The sequence below is a fragment of the Saccopteryx leptura genome, chromosome 6 (assembly GCF_036850995.1).
Source record: "Saccopteryx leptura isolate mSacLep1 chromosome 6, mSacLep1_pri_phased_curated, whole genome shotgun sequence".
NCBI lineage: Eukaryota > Metazoa > Chordata > Mammalia > Chiroptera > Emballonuridae > Saccopteryx > Saccopteryx leptura.
Window position 1 is genome coordinate 156,694,023 of NC_089508.1, and position 13,206 is coordinate 156,707,228.

Genomic DNA, 13,206 nt, shown 5'->3' on the forward strand with positions numbered 1-13,206 from the left:
TGACCAAGGATCTTGTATTTTTCTTGGATTGTGCTTTCTGAAATCTTCTACTCTACTCTCATGTTTTTCTCAAAACAGTTGCTGGAATCCATGGGAGTCGGAAGGACCAGAGTAACAGGCTTTATTGAAAGGAAGAAAGGAACCCTGTGGGGCACTTCTCCCAGGGAGAAGAGTGCCGGTTACAGACTAGGTTACAGACTAGGGGCGAGTTATATAGTGTTTGGGAGAGCCTGAGGGGATACTGAGGCAAAAGTCCTGGTATGTCCGGAGCCCCTCCTTGGGGCCGCTTCTCAGCTTTTTGGAATTCCTTTGTCTCAGGGGAGATAGTCCAGTAAGGGTGAGGTCTGACAGATAAGCGGAACATCAAGAGGGCAGTTTGGAATACACATCTCTATCAACAGTAATATTTATGTATTTGTAATGTAAAATTCTAATAAGTGGGTCTTTTTTTTAAATATGACACAGCTTTCTTTTTTATTTACTTATTTATTCATTTTAGAGAGGAGAGGGAGAGAGAGAGAGAGAGAGAGAAGGGGGGAGGAGCTGGAAGCATCAACTCCCATATGTGCCTTAACCAGGCAAGCCCAGGGTTTCGAACCTGCGACCTCAGCATTCCAGGTTGACGCTTTATCCACTGCGCCACCACAGGTCAGGCAATGGGTCTTATTTTCTTTGCTGCTTTTGTTCTTTCTTGTCTTTTCTATAGTAGCCATTCAAACAGGTATCAGATTTACTCCTGAGTGTAGGGAATTCATTACTTAAGTAAAAAAATCCATTTTAATTAGTAATTTTCCCAAGCTTTCACTAGGTCAAGAAATCAACGAGCTTTAGTAACTGTTGAGCCACCTACTCTAGAGTGTGGCAGCTCATATACTGAATAAGACAGTTTTAATCCTCAGCCCATACTGGGAAACAAATGCCTTAATATGTAGAACTTAGCCTGACCAGGCGGTGGCGCAGTGAATAGAGCATCGGACTGGGATGCAGAGGACCTGGGTTCGAGACCCCGAGGTCGCCAGCTTGAGTGCGGGCTCATCTGGTTTGAGGAAAAGCCCACCAGCTTGAACCCAAGGTCGCTGGCTCCAGCAAGGGATTACTCGGTCTGCTGAGGGCCCGCAGTCAAGGCACATATGAGAGAGCAGTCAATGAGCAACTAAGGTGTTGCAAAGCACAATGAAAAACTAATGATTGATGCTTCTCATCTCTGTTCCTGTCTGTCTGTCCCTGTCTATCCCTCTCTCTGACTCACTCTGTCTCTGTAAAAAATAAATAAAAATTAAAAATTAATACGTAGAACTTAGACAATGTAATGCCAATTTTTATTCATTCCAAGTGGGCATTTTAATTAACATGCTCTATCTTTCAGATTAGCTAGCTAATTTTAGCACAGAACAAGTGAAACTACAGTCTATCTGCCTACTCCTAACCTTTAGGCTAGTTTTAGATAAATTTCACAAGGAAAACTAGTTACTGTGCTTATTTTCTATAAGCTCAGAAGTATTAGGTCAGAGATCACTCATAAATTGTGATAATGCTGTCTTTTAAACCATGTTGGGAGCTACTTATATGGCTGTTGTGCTTCTTCTGTCACATAAAAAAACAAATGGCCATGGCTGGTTTGCTCGGTGGATAGAATGTTGGCCAGGTGTGCAGACTTCCCAGGTTTGATCCCCAATCAGGGCACACAGGAGAACTAACCATCTGCTTCTCCACTCCTTCCCTCTCGCCTTTCTCTCTTCCCCTCTTGCAGCCAGTGGCTCAGTTGGTCTGAGTGTCAGTCCCAGGCAGTGAGTATAGCTTGGTTGATTGGAGCATCAGCCCTAGATGAGGGTTGCCAGGTGGATCCTGGTCAGGGTGCATATGGGAAGTTTGTCTCACTATCTCCCCTCCTCTCACTTAAAAAAAAACTCCATAGTGTTGTGCATCCTCAATATGCCATGTGCAGGATGGCTGATGACTGAAACTAATCATGATGTTTTTGAGTAACAATTGGGTTGTCAAAAAAGTACCCTACCCCACAAAAAACTGTAAAAATCCTGTTTATTTTGGAAACTTCAAACATACAAAGTTTAGTAAATATATAGTGCAATGGCCCTCCATGTGACCATCATCAGGGTTTAGTAATTAAAACTTCAATTTTTTTTTTTTTTTTTTTGGTAACAGGGACAGGAAGGGAAAGCGATATGAAGCATCAGTTTTTCGTTGCGGCATCTTAGTTGTTCATTGATTGCTTTCTTGTATGTGCCTTGACCAGGGGGGCCACAACAAAGTGACACCTTGATCGAGCCAGCGACCTTGGGTTTAAGCTGGTGAGCTGTGCTCAAATCAGATGAGCCTGCGCTCAAGCCAGCAACTTTGGGGTTTTGAACCTGGGTCCTCTGTGTCCCAGTCTGACGCTCTATCCACTGTACCACCACCTAGTCAGGCTCAATTTTTTTTTTTTTTTTTTTTTTGTCTGTATCTCTACCTACTCCTTCCTCTTCAATTATTTTGAAGCAAAAATTTCCAAATCGTGTCATCTTAAAATATTTCAATACATATATTTAAAACTAAAGACTAAAAAATTTAAGCATGATACCATTATACTTTTACTTATTTATTTTAGATTTTATTTACTGATTTTAGAGAGGAGAGCGAGAGAGAGAGAGAAAGAAGGGGGAAGGAGCAGGAAGCATCAACTCCCATATGTGCCTTAACCAGACAAGACCAGGTTTTTGAACTGGCACAGTCAGCATTCCAGGTCAATGCTTTATCCACTGTGCCACCACAGGTCAGGCCAGTCTTCCTTGATTTCAGTCAACAATGTTTTAATAGGTTTCAGTGTACAGAACTTGCACTTATTTTGTTGAAATTATTCCTAAGTGTTTTATTTATTTATTTTTTTTCTGAAGCTGGAAACGGGGAGAGACAGTCAGACTCCCGCATGCGCCTGACTGGGATCCACCCGGCACGCCCACCAGGGGCGACGCTCTGCCCACCAGGGGGCGATGCTCTGCCCCTCTGGGGCGTCGCTCTGCCGCGACCAGAGCCACTCTAGCGCCTGGGGCAGAGGCCAAGGAGCCATGCCCAGCGCCCGGGCCATCTTTGCTCCAATGGAGCCATGGCTGCGGGAGGGGAAGAGAGAGACAGAGAGGAAGGAGGGGGTGGGGGTGGAGAAGCAAATGGGCGCCTCTCCTATGTGCCCTGGCCGGGAATCGAACCCAGGTCCCCCGCACGCCAGGCCGACGCTCTACCGCTGAGCCAACCGGCCAGGGCCCTAAGTGTTTTATTTTTGATGATGCTGTGATTGAAATTGTTTTATTTCACTTTGGTGTAGTTTGTTGCAAGTATATAAAAATACAATCCATTTTTGTCGGTTGATCTTATATCTGGCAACCTTGTTAAAATCACTTGTTCTAAGCCTTGGCCGGTTGGCTCAGCGGTAGAGCATTGGCCTGGCGTATGGGAGTCCCGGGTTCGATTCCTGGCCAGGGCACATAGAAGAAGCGCCCATCTGCTTCTCCACCCCTCTCCCTCTCCTTCCTCTCTGTCTCTCTCTTCCCCTCCCGCAGCCGAGGCTCCATTGGAGCGAAAGATGGCCTGGGCGCTGGGGATGGCTCCTTGGCCTCTGCCCCAGGCGCTAGAGTGGCTCTGGTCGTGACAGAGCGACACCCCGGATGGGCAGAGCATCACCCCCTGGTGGGCGTGCTGGTGGATCCTGGTGGGGCGCATGCAGGAGTCTGTCTGACTGCCTCCCCGTTTCCAGCTTCAGAAAAATGAAAAAATAAAAATAAAAAAAATCACTTGTTCTAGTACTTTGAGTAGTTGCCATAAAATTCTCTAGATACAAAATCATGCTATCTGTAAAAAAAGAAGTTATTCTTTCTTTCCATACTATATACCTTTCATTTCTCTTTATTGCTTATTGCATTAGCTAGAACTATCAATAGACATCATTGCCTTTTTCCTGAAACAGGCTTTTATTAAGTGTGATGTTAGGTACATGTTTATGGTAGATGCCCTTTAACAGGTGATCCTAGTCTTTTGAGTTTTGTTTTGTTTTTAAATTATGAACAGGTGTTGAATTTTGAGACACCTGTCAGACACATCCAGAAATCATGTTTTACCAGCTATCTGAGCAATCCCTTAGCCCATTCAAGTTTACTCATAAAATTAACCGTCACCATAGCCTTTGATGATTTTGGCCTCGCTTATTTATTTCAGTAGGGGCTGCAAAATGGCAATTTTAAATGCTACTGTTTATTAATTAGGTCAAATATTTCTATACTAAAAACCTTTTTCCCTTGTCTAGTATTTAATTACACTAAAATAATCCTTGTCAGGCTCATAAATGCCTCATTCTTTTCTTTTACCTACTAGTTTTTTGAATAATGAATTGGTTCTCCAGCATCTTCCAAAAGTGATGAATTAAAATTTTTGTATCAGTATAAACTAATGGATTCTAATTCTGGCTAGTGAAATTATTCATTTTTTGTACTCAAATTGTTCCATATTTGGCTGGTAGGAGCCAGTTTGTCTCCTTAATCATTTAGACATAACCTAGTATGACAAAGTGGTATGACAAGATGTCTCAGACTCACAAAAAGGTCTTCTGACTTAGCAAGGCTGTTTAGGGAAGCAGTGTGCTCTGTCTTGAATTAGGGTGTATGGGGTTTAGAAGAATGTCCTCCATTTTCTAAAATCACTATTTGACAAATTACAGAAACTGAAAGAATCCTTACAAGGACACATTAATTTTTTTTGTAGACAAAGGATATTTAAAGAAAGGTGAGATAAGGAAAGAAAGCAAAACAAAAAGGCACTCGTTGGAAGTGCTATGTCCAGTCTGAGATCTGTTGCTAGTAAACTGTGTCCAGGGTATCACTTTGAGCAGATATTAGAATAGTGTGAAATATCACTAAGCATATCTCTTTTGTTTTCATATTATAGTCCTTCCCTGCACACGGACATCTTAACCACATCCAGTCTCCTGTTCTGATAAAGCATCCTCTAAGCTTTTTTCTCTCTCCCTTCAACCCCTGCACAACACCCCTCAGCAGCTTTCTAATGAGAACAAGCATTTGGATAAAGGTTCTTTTCATGGCATTTGATAAAGTAATAATTTTGTTGCAATTGCTCACATGAAGCTAGTTATTGGTCTAGCCTTTGTCAAATGTTTGAACCTTGATTTCGGATCAAGTACCGGTTAAGTGTTGTTCCAGGATACTCACTGCCTATTTTAGTGGCCTCTTTGGTTAATCATCTTAATCTGATATTTATAATATGTTACTTTTCTATGTTTATAGCAAAATACACTGGATTTAGAGGTAGACCTAGATTTGAGTCCCTGCACAGCCACTCACTAGCTTATACCTTTTTCAAATTGTTGCCTAATTTTTCTAAGTTTCAGAAATGGGTTTGTAATGAGCATTAAATAAGAATAACACATTTGGGTAATTTGGCATACTGACGGGTTGGATTTGGGTTCAAATTCAAGTTTTGCCATTTAATGTGGGACCTTAGGCAAATTACTATTTTATTTATTTTTAAAATGTGCAGCATATTTATGCCAAAGATATTGTAAGAATTTTATGGGACATACAAAATCAAAATACTTAACCCAGCACTTATATGTAAGTATGATCATTTTAGTTTTGTTATACATTCAAAAAGGTCTTTTAACAAAGTATCTTTTGCCTGACTGGGTGGTGGCGCAGTGAATAGAGCGTCTGACTGGGATGTTGAGGACCCAGGTTTGAGACCCGGAGGTTGCCAGCTTGAGCACCGGCTCATCTGGTTTGAGCAAAGCTCACCAGCTTGGACCCAAGGTCACTGGCTTGAGCAAGGGCTTACTCTGTCTGCTGAAGGCCCACGGTCAAGGCACACATGAGAAGGCGATCAATGAACAACTGAGATGTCGCAATCAAAAACTGATGATTGATGCTTCTCATCTCTCTCCGTTCCTGTCTGTCTGTCCCTATCTATCCCTCTCTCTGACTCTGTCTCTGTAAAACAAAAACAAGAAAAACCCAAAGTATCTTTTTTTACAGAGTATCTTAATAAAATGAAAACATGCTGAATATATTTTTTAAGATTTTATTTATTGGCCCTGGCTGGTTTGCTCAGTGGATAGTGTTGGCCCAGTGCACCGATGTCCTGGGTTCGATCCCCAGTCAGGGCACACAGGAGAAGCGACCATTTGCTCCTCTTCCCCTCCCTCTTCCCCCTTCTTCCTCTCTGGAAACCAGTGGCTTGATTGGTTCCAGTGCATCAACCCCAGGTGCTGAGGATAGCTCGGTTGATTCAAGTATTGGCTCCAGATGGCGGTTGTTGGGTGGATCCTGGTAAGGGTGCATGCAGGAGTTTGTCTCACTACCTTCCCTCCTCTCACTTAAAAAGAAATATTTTGTTTATTGATTTTAGAGAGAGGAAGGAGAAAGAAAGACAAGGGGAGCAGGAAGCATCAACTTGTAGTAGTTGCTGCTTTTTTGTGCCTAGACTGGGCAAGTCCAAGATTTCTAACCAAAGTCCTCAGCATTCCAGGTCAATGCTTTATCGACTGTGCCACCACAGGTCAGGCAAAAACATGCTGAATTTTTTTTTTTAAGACTTTATTTATTCAATTTTCAGAGAGGAGAGAGAGAGAAGGAGGAGGAACAGGAAGCATCAACTTCCCATATGTGCCTTGACCAGGAGCCCAGGGTTTCGAACTGGCGACCTCAGTGTTCCAGATCGACGCTTTATCCCACTGCGCCACCACAGGTCAGGCTCTTTTGTTTTTTTTGTTTTGTTTGTTTGTTTGTTTTATTCATTTTAGAGAGGAGAGAGAGAGAGGAGAGACAGAGAGAGAGAAGGGGGGAGAGGAGCTGGAAGCATCAACTCCCATATGTGCCTTGACCAGACAAGCCCAGGGTTTTGAACCGGCGACCTCAGCATTTCCAGGTCGACGCTTTATCCACTGTGCCACAACAGGTCAGGCCATGCTGAATTTTTTAATTTGTGAAGTTTGCTTATTGATCTGGGCTTTTGGGTATTGGTATCAGCAGAACACCAAGGCAGTATCACGAGATATTCCTTTAACCTTCAAATTACCTGAAGGTTATCTAGAGTGGAGATGAAGTGGGGTAAGAAGAGGGCCATGAATTGATACAGGTATTCTTAATTGGAAATCTTGGCTGTAAGAGTACTTCCAATACTTAAATGATTTTATCTTTCTCCTTGAGAATTTCATGTACTGTTTTTGGAACAAAAGATATATGGCCTATTGCCTTTTCTTTTTGTTCACCATTTTAATACCAGTTTTAATATTTTGAAGGTGGGATTAATGAATCAGTATCTCCAAGTGCTACTTTGGATACAGTGTCAAACAGTAAATTGAATAATAATTAAGGGATTTAATTTTACTTTAGGATTTTGCATTTCCTAAACACCTTCTCAAACCCTATTGTAAGCTCAAGTGCTTCTCAAAAAAAAAATCAGATTCAATGAATTGAAAAGGGAAGGAAGAATATATTAGATAAGTAGGTAGTTGACTGATTAGGTAATGGCTTGGAAAGGGTTTTTGTTTGTTTTGAGAGAGAAAGAGAGGAAGGGCAAGATGATAAGCATCAAGTCATAGTTGCAGCACCTTAGTTGTTCATTGATTCTCATACATGCCTTGACCTGGTGGGAGGGGGGCTCCAGCTGAGCCAGTGACCCCTTGCTCAAGCCAGCGACCTTTGAGCTCAAGCCAGTGACCATGGGGTCATGTCTATGATCCCACACTCAAGGAGGCAACCCTGCACTCAAGCTGGTGAGACCATGCTCAAGCCAGATGAGCCTACACTCAAGCTGGTGACCTCGGAGTTTGAACCTGGGTCCTCAGTGTCCCAGCTTGTTGCTCTATTAACTCTGCCACCATCTGGTCAGACCAATTTTATTTTTTTTAAATTGGAGTTACTATTTATTATTTTTTCAGTTACAGTTTACTTTCAATATTGTTTTGTATTAGTTTCAGGCAGGTAGTACTTTATTTTATTCACTGACTTGAGAGAGAGAAACATAGACTTGTTCCACCCATCAATGCACTCAGTGGTTTATTCCCACATGTGCTCTGACTGGGAATCAAACCCACCTCCTTGGCACATCAGTGGACACTAACTAAGCTATGGCCCAGGCAGGTAGCAGTTTTCTTAAATACTATACATTGCTTTGTGATCTACCTGTGTTTTAGGACACAGTTCTCTTAAATGTCTTGGGAGGATACTAAATTAATGAAGGAGCTTAGGTCAGTCTCTCCTTTTGTTATAACTATAAAGAACACCCAGTATAGGTGAAATAATAATGAGTGCATTGGGTCAACTTAAGTCCATCAAAATACAACATTAAAATGATAAGAATGGGGGCCCTGGCCGGTTGGCTCAGCGGTAGAGCGTCGGCCTAGCGTGCGGAGGACCCGGGTTCGATTCCCGGCCAGGGCACACAGGAGAAGCGCCCATTTGCTTCTCCACCCCTCCGCCGCGCTTTCCTCTCTGTCTCTCTCTTCCCCTCCCGCAGCCAAGGCTCCATTGGAGCAAAGATGGCCTGGGCGCTGGGGATGGCTCCTCGGCCTCTGCCCCAGGCGCTAGAGTGGCTCTGGTCGCAATATGGCGACGCCCAGGATGGGCAGAGCATCGCCCCCTGGTGGGCAGAGCGCCGCCCCATGGTGGGCGTGCCGGATGGATCCCGGTCGGGCGCATGCGGGAGTCTGTCTGACTGTCTCTCCCTGTTTCCAGCTTCAGAAAAATGAAAAAAAAAAAAAATGATAAGAATGGGAAAGGACCTTGGAATAAAACTGTAGGAAAAGATGTCCAAAGTACTGATTTATTCAATTAATTGAAATATTCTCTTCAGATTAAAGATATTGCATACAGCCTGACCAGGCAGTGGCACAGCAGATAGAGCATTGGACTGGGATGCAGAGGACCCAGGTTCAAAACCTTGAGGTCACAGGCTTGAGTGTGGGCTTACCGGCTTGAGCGCAGGGTTGCTGGCTTGAGTGTAGGATCATGGACATGACCCCATGATCACTGGCTTAAGCCCAAAGGTCGCTGGCTTGAGCAAGGGGTCACTCGCTCTGCTGTAGCCCCCTGGTCAAGGCACATAAGAGAAAGCAATCAGGCCCTGGCCGGTTGGCTCAGTGGTAGAGCATCAGCCTGACATGCAGGAGTCCCAGGTTCGATTCCCGGCAGGGCACACAAGAGAAGCGCCCATCTGCTTCTCCACCCCTCCCCCTCTCCTTTGTCTCTGTCTCTCTCTTCCCCTCCTGCAGCCAAGGCTCCATTGGAGCAAAGTTGGCCCGGGCGCTGAGAATGGCTCTATGGCCTCTGCCTCAAGCGCTAGAATGGCTCTGGTTGCAGCAGAGCATCGCCCCCTGGTGGGCATGCCGTGTGGATCCTGGTTGGGCGTATGCGGGAGTCTGTCTGACTGCCTCCCCATTTCCAAAATCAGAAAAATACAAAAAAAAAAAAAAAAAAAAAAAAGAGAGAAAGCAATCAATGAACTAAGGTGCTGCAATGAAGAATTGATGCTTCTTATCTCTCTCCCTTCTTGTCTGTCTGTCCCTATCTGTTCCTCTCTCTGTTTCCATCATAAAATAAAAGTATTGCAGTCAAATAAAAGAATAAAATGAAGTTACCTATTAGCGAGGCTCTGGCTGGTTGGCTCAGTGGTAGAGCGTCGTCCTTGCATGTGGATGTCCTGGTTTCGATTCCTAGTCAAGGCACACAGGAGAAGTGTCCATCTGTTTCTTCACCCCTCTCCCTCTCGTTTCTCTCTCTCTCTTTTCCTCCTCTCCTGCAGCCATGACAGGAATTGAGCAAGTTGGCCCTAGGCACTGAGGATGGCTTCATGGCCTCCACCTCGTGTGCTAACAAAAAATGGTTCCAGTTACAATGGAGCAAGGTCTCCAGATGGGCTTGCCAGGTGGATCCCGGTTGGGGTACATGTGGGAGTCTGTCTGTGCCTCCCCATCCTCTCACTAAATAATTTTTAGAAAATGTCATAGTGATTTAACAACAGATTTTTTTTTTTTTTTAGGTGAGAGAAGGGGAGATAGGCAGAATCCCACATGTGGCCTGACCCAGGATCCACCCAGCAACCCCATCTGGGGCCAATGCTCGGCCATTTTTAGCACCTGAAGCAGATGTGCTCCAATGTAGTTGTCCTCAGTGCCTGGGACCACACTTAAACCAATCGAGCCCCTGGTTGCGGGAGAAGAGAAAGAGAAGGGATGGGGGAGAAGTAGATGGTCGCTTTCCTCTGTGCTCTGACCAGGAATTGAACTCAGGATGTCCCTACACAAGGTTGATGCTCTATCTACTGAGCCACTGGCCAGGGCCAACAACAGATTTTTAATTTCTGTTTTTGTGGGCCAGGAATTTGGGAAGAGCTTAAGCTGTGTATTTCTGGCTATGGCCTCAGGCAGTAGTTGCCCAGTGGTAGCTGAAGCTGGGCCAGAGTAAGGCTGGGATCATCTGGTGATGGTGGGCATCTCTCTACATGTAGTATCAGGGCTTATCTATGCAAGCTAGTTTGAATTTCCTCAGATCATGGAAGCCTCTGGACAGCTCAATTACTTTGTGACTCTGGGCTCCAGTACAAATCTTCCAGCAGAAAAGGATCAAGCCATGTAGCCTCAGAAGACATACAGGATCACTTCATACACTGCTATATTCTGTTGGTTATGTGGGAATAATAGCCTCCTCCAGCTTAAAGAGGAGGGAGATTAGATCCCACCTAATGATGGGTCAGTGGCAAAATTGCCTGTAGAACAGCATGTGGGATGGAGCATAGTACTGTGGCAATCTTTACAAAATACACTTTGCCTGTCTGTTGAGAGAGGAAGGAAGAAAAAAGAGAAGAGGTCCTTGTGACTCATCACATTAAAATGACCTAGGCAAACATATCAAGAGGGATAAAGTAAACACCAGGAGTGCAGTTGTGTAGCTGTACTAACAATTCCAGTCTCTTGTATGAACATCCCAGGTCCTATGATATTGGTGCACAGAATTCATTTCAGCCAAAGGGAAAGGATGAAGTCAACTCTAATCTGCCTCCTAAAACAAAACAAAAACAAAAAACAAACAAAATACCCCATGAAAATAAAATCAGTTTCAAGATAAGCTTGTAGGCAATTTTCTCACCAAAAACAAGTGCATGTGCTACGTGGTGGTGAGACAGTCAAATGTGCATTCTATCCTGTTGCCTGCATTTACTGAGTAGTCATTAAACAATTCCAACATCTATAAGTGTATCTCTTCAATCAAACTTCCAAAGCACAAACACAGGGAGGGAAAGGACATGATAAAAAGGAAAAAGTAGCCTGACCAGGCGGTGGCGCAGTGGATAGAACGTTGGACTGGAATGCGGAAGACCCAGGTTCGAGACTCTGAGGTCACCAGCTTGAGTATGGGCTCATCTGGTTTGAGCAAAAATTCACCAGCTTGGACCCAAAGTCGCTGGCTCAAGCAAGGGGTTACTCGGTCTGCTGAAGGCCCACGGTCAAGGCACATATGAGAAAGCAATCAATGAACAACTAAGGTGTCTCAATGCGCAACGAAAAACTAATGATTGATGCTTCTCATCTCTCTGTTCCTGTCTGTCTGTCCCTGTCTATCCCTCACTCTGACTTTCTCTCTGTCTCTGTAAAAAAAATAAATAAATAAAAAATAAAAAAAGGAAAAAGTAGTAACTATAGGGCATCCATGTTGGAGTGTCCAGATGAGTCAAACCAGCCTCCTTTTCATTAATCCTAAATCCCCTTAATCCTCTGTTCTATTGGCTTTTCATGCACCTTCAAATTGGGAATGGAGGGTACAGGGAAAGAATAAGTTAAAGAAAGAAAAATTTGTTATTACACTGTTGGGGATGAGGAAGGTAATTAGCCAAATGATGACTATTGTCATCAACTCTAGAACTGTGGGCTCTTTTGCCCATCTTGTCCATTGTCTCAGATACTCCTGGACCCACTTGAGAATTTATTATAACAAAACCATGGCAGCCTATAAGACTCATCCATGATGCTCTGGCCAAATGGCTCAGTTGGTTGGAGCATCATCCTGAAGTGCAGAGGTTGCAGGTTCGATCCCCAGTCAGGGCACATGCAGGAGCAGTTCATTGTTCCTGTCTCTCTCTCCCTTCCTTTCTTGCCGAAATTAAAAAAAAAAAAAATCTTTCATAGGTTCAAGTTAATGAATCTCTCTGGTCTAACAATCTTTGATGGGCACAATGGGTATTATGGTTACTCCACTAGAATCATATCACCCAAATAGTAACAACTACCACTTTGAAGTGCTGATTACTTTACATCTCACTAATCCACATAACTCGATAATTTCATCCCGATTTTACAGATGAAGAAACTGAACTTTGAAAAAAATTACGGCCCTGGCCTGTTGGCTCAGTGGTAGAGCATCGGCCTGGCGTGCGGGAGTCCTGGGTTCGATTCCCGGCCAGGGCACACAGGAGAAGTGCCCATCTGCTTCTCCACCCCTTCCCCTCTCCTTCCTCTCTCTCTCTTCCCCTCCTGCAGCCAAGGCTCCATTGGAGCAAAGTTTGCCCGGGCGCTGAGGATGGCTCTGTGGCCTCTGCCTCAGGCGCTAGAATGGCTCTGGTTGCAACAGAGTGACGCCCCCTGGTGGGCATGCCGGGTGGATCCCGACCAGGCACATGCGGGAGTCTGTCTGACTGCCTCCCCATTTCCAACTTAAGAAACACACACACACACACACAAAGAAAAGAAAAAAGTTACATACCTGAGTGACCATCTACTCTTAAAATTGTTGGAGCCAGCATTCACTACATGGCCAAAAAGCCCAGGTTCCTCTTAACATTGCCATATTTACCAAAGCCTTGATGTAAAGATCTTTTGTGTTTTTAGGAGGCCCTCCCCTCTGCTGACAAGGAGGGTCATCCTTTTTATCCCCTCAGAGAACATTCTCTTAGATTCCCTCCTCTGTGACTTTGCTCTGGAATGGACAGCCCTGTTTTTCAGTTGCCCACCTCCCCTCCCCATCCAAGCTTGCTTCATTCTAGGCTCTTTCCTAGCTTTATGCTCCCCATGGCTTTACATGCTCCAGGACCCAGTCTTGAGGGGTGTTTTTGGGAGGAGAGACTGCCCTGAAGGTTAGTTAAAACTGGATAAATAAGGGGCCAAATACTAAACCTGACAAGGTCAGGGAAGGCCAGCATGGCAGCTGGGAGACCGCA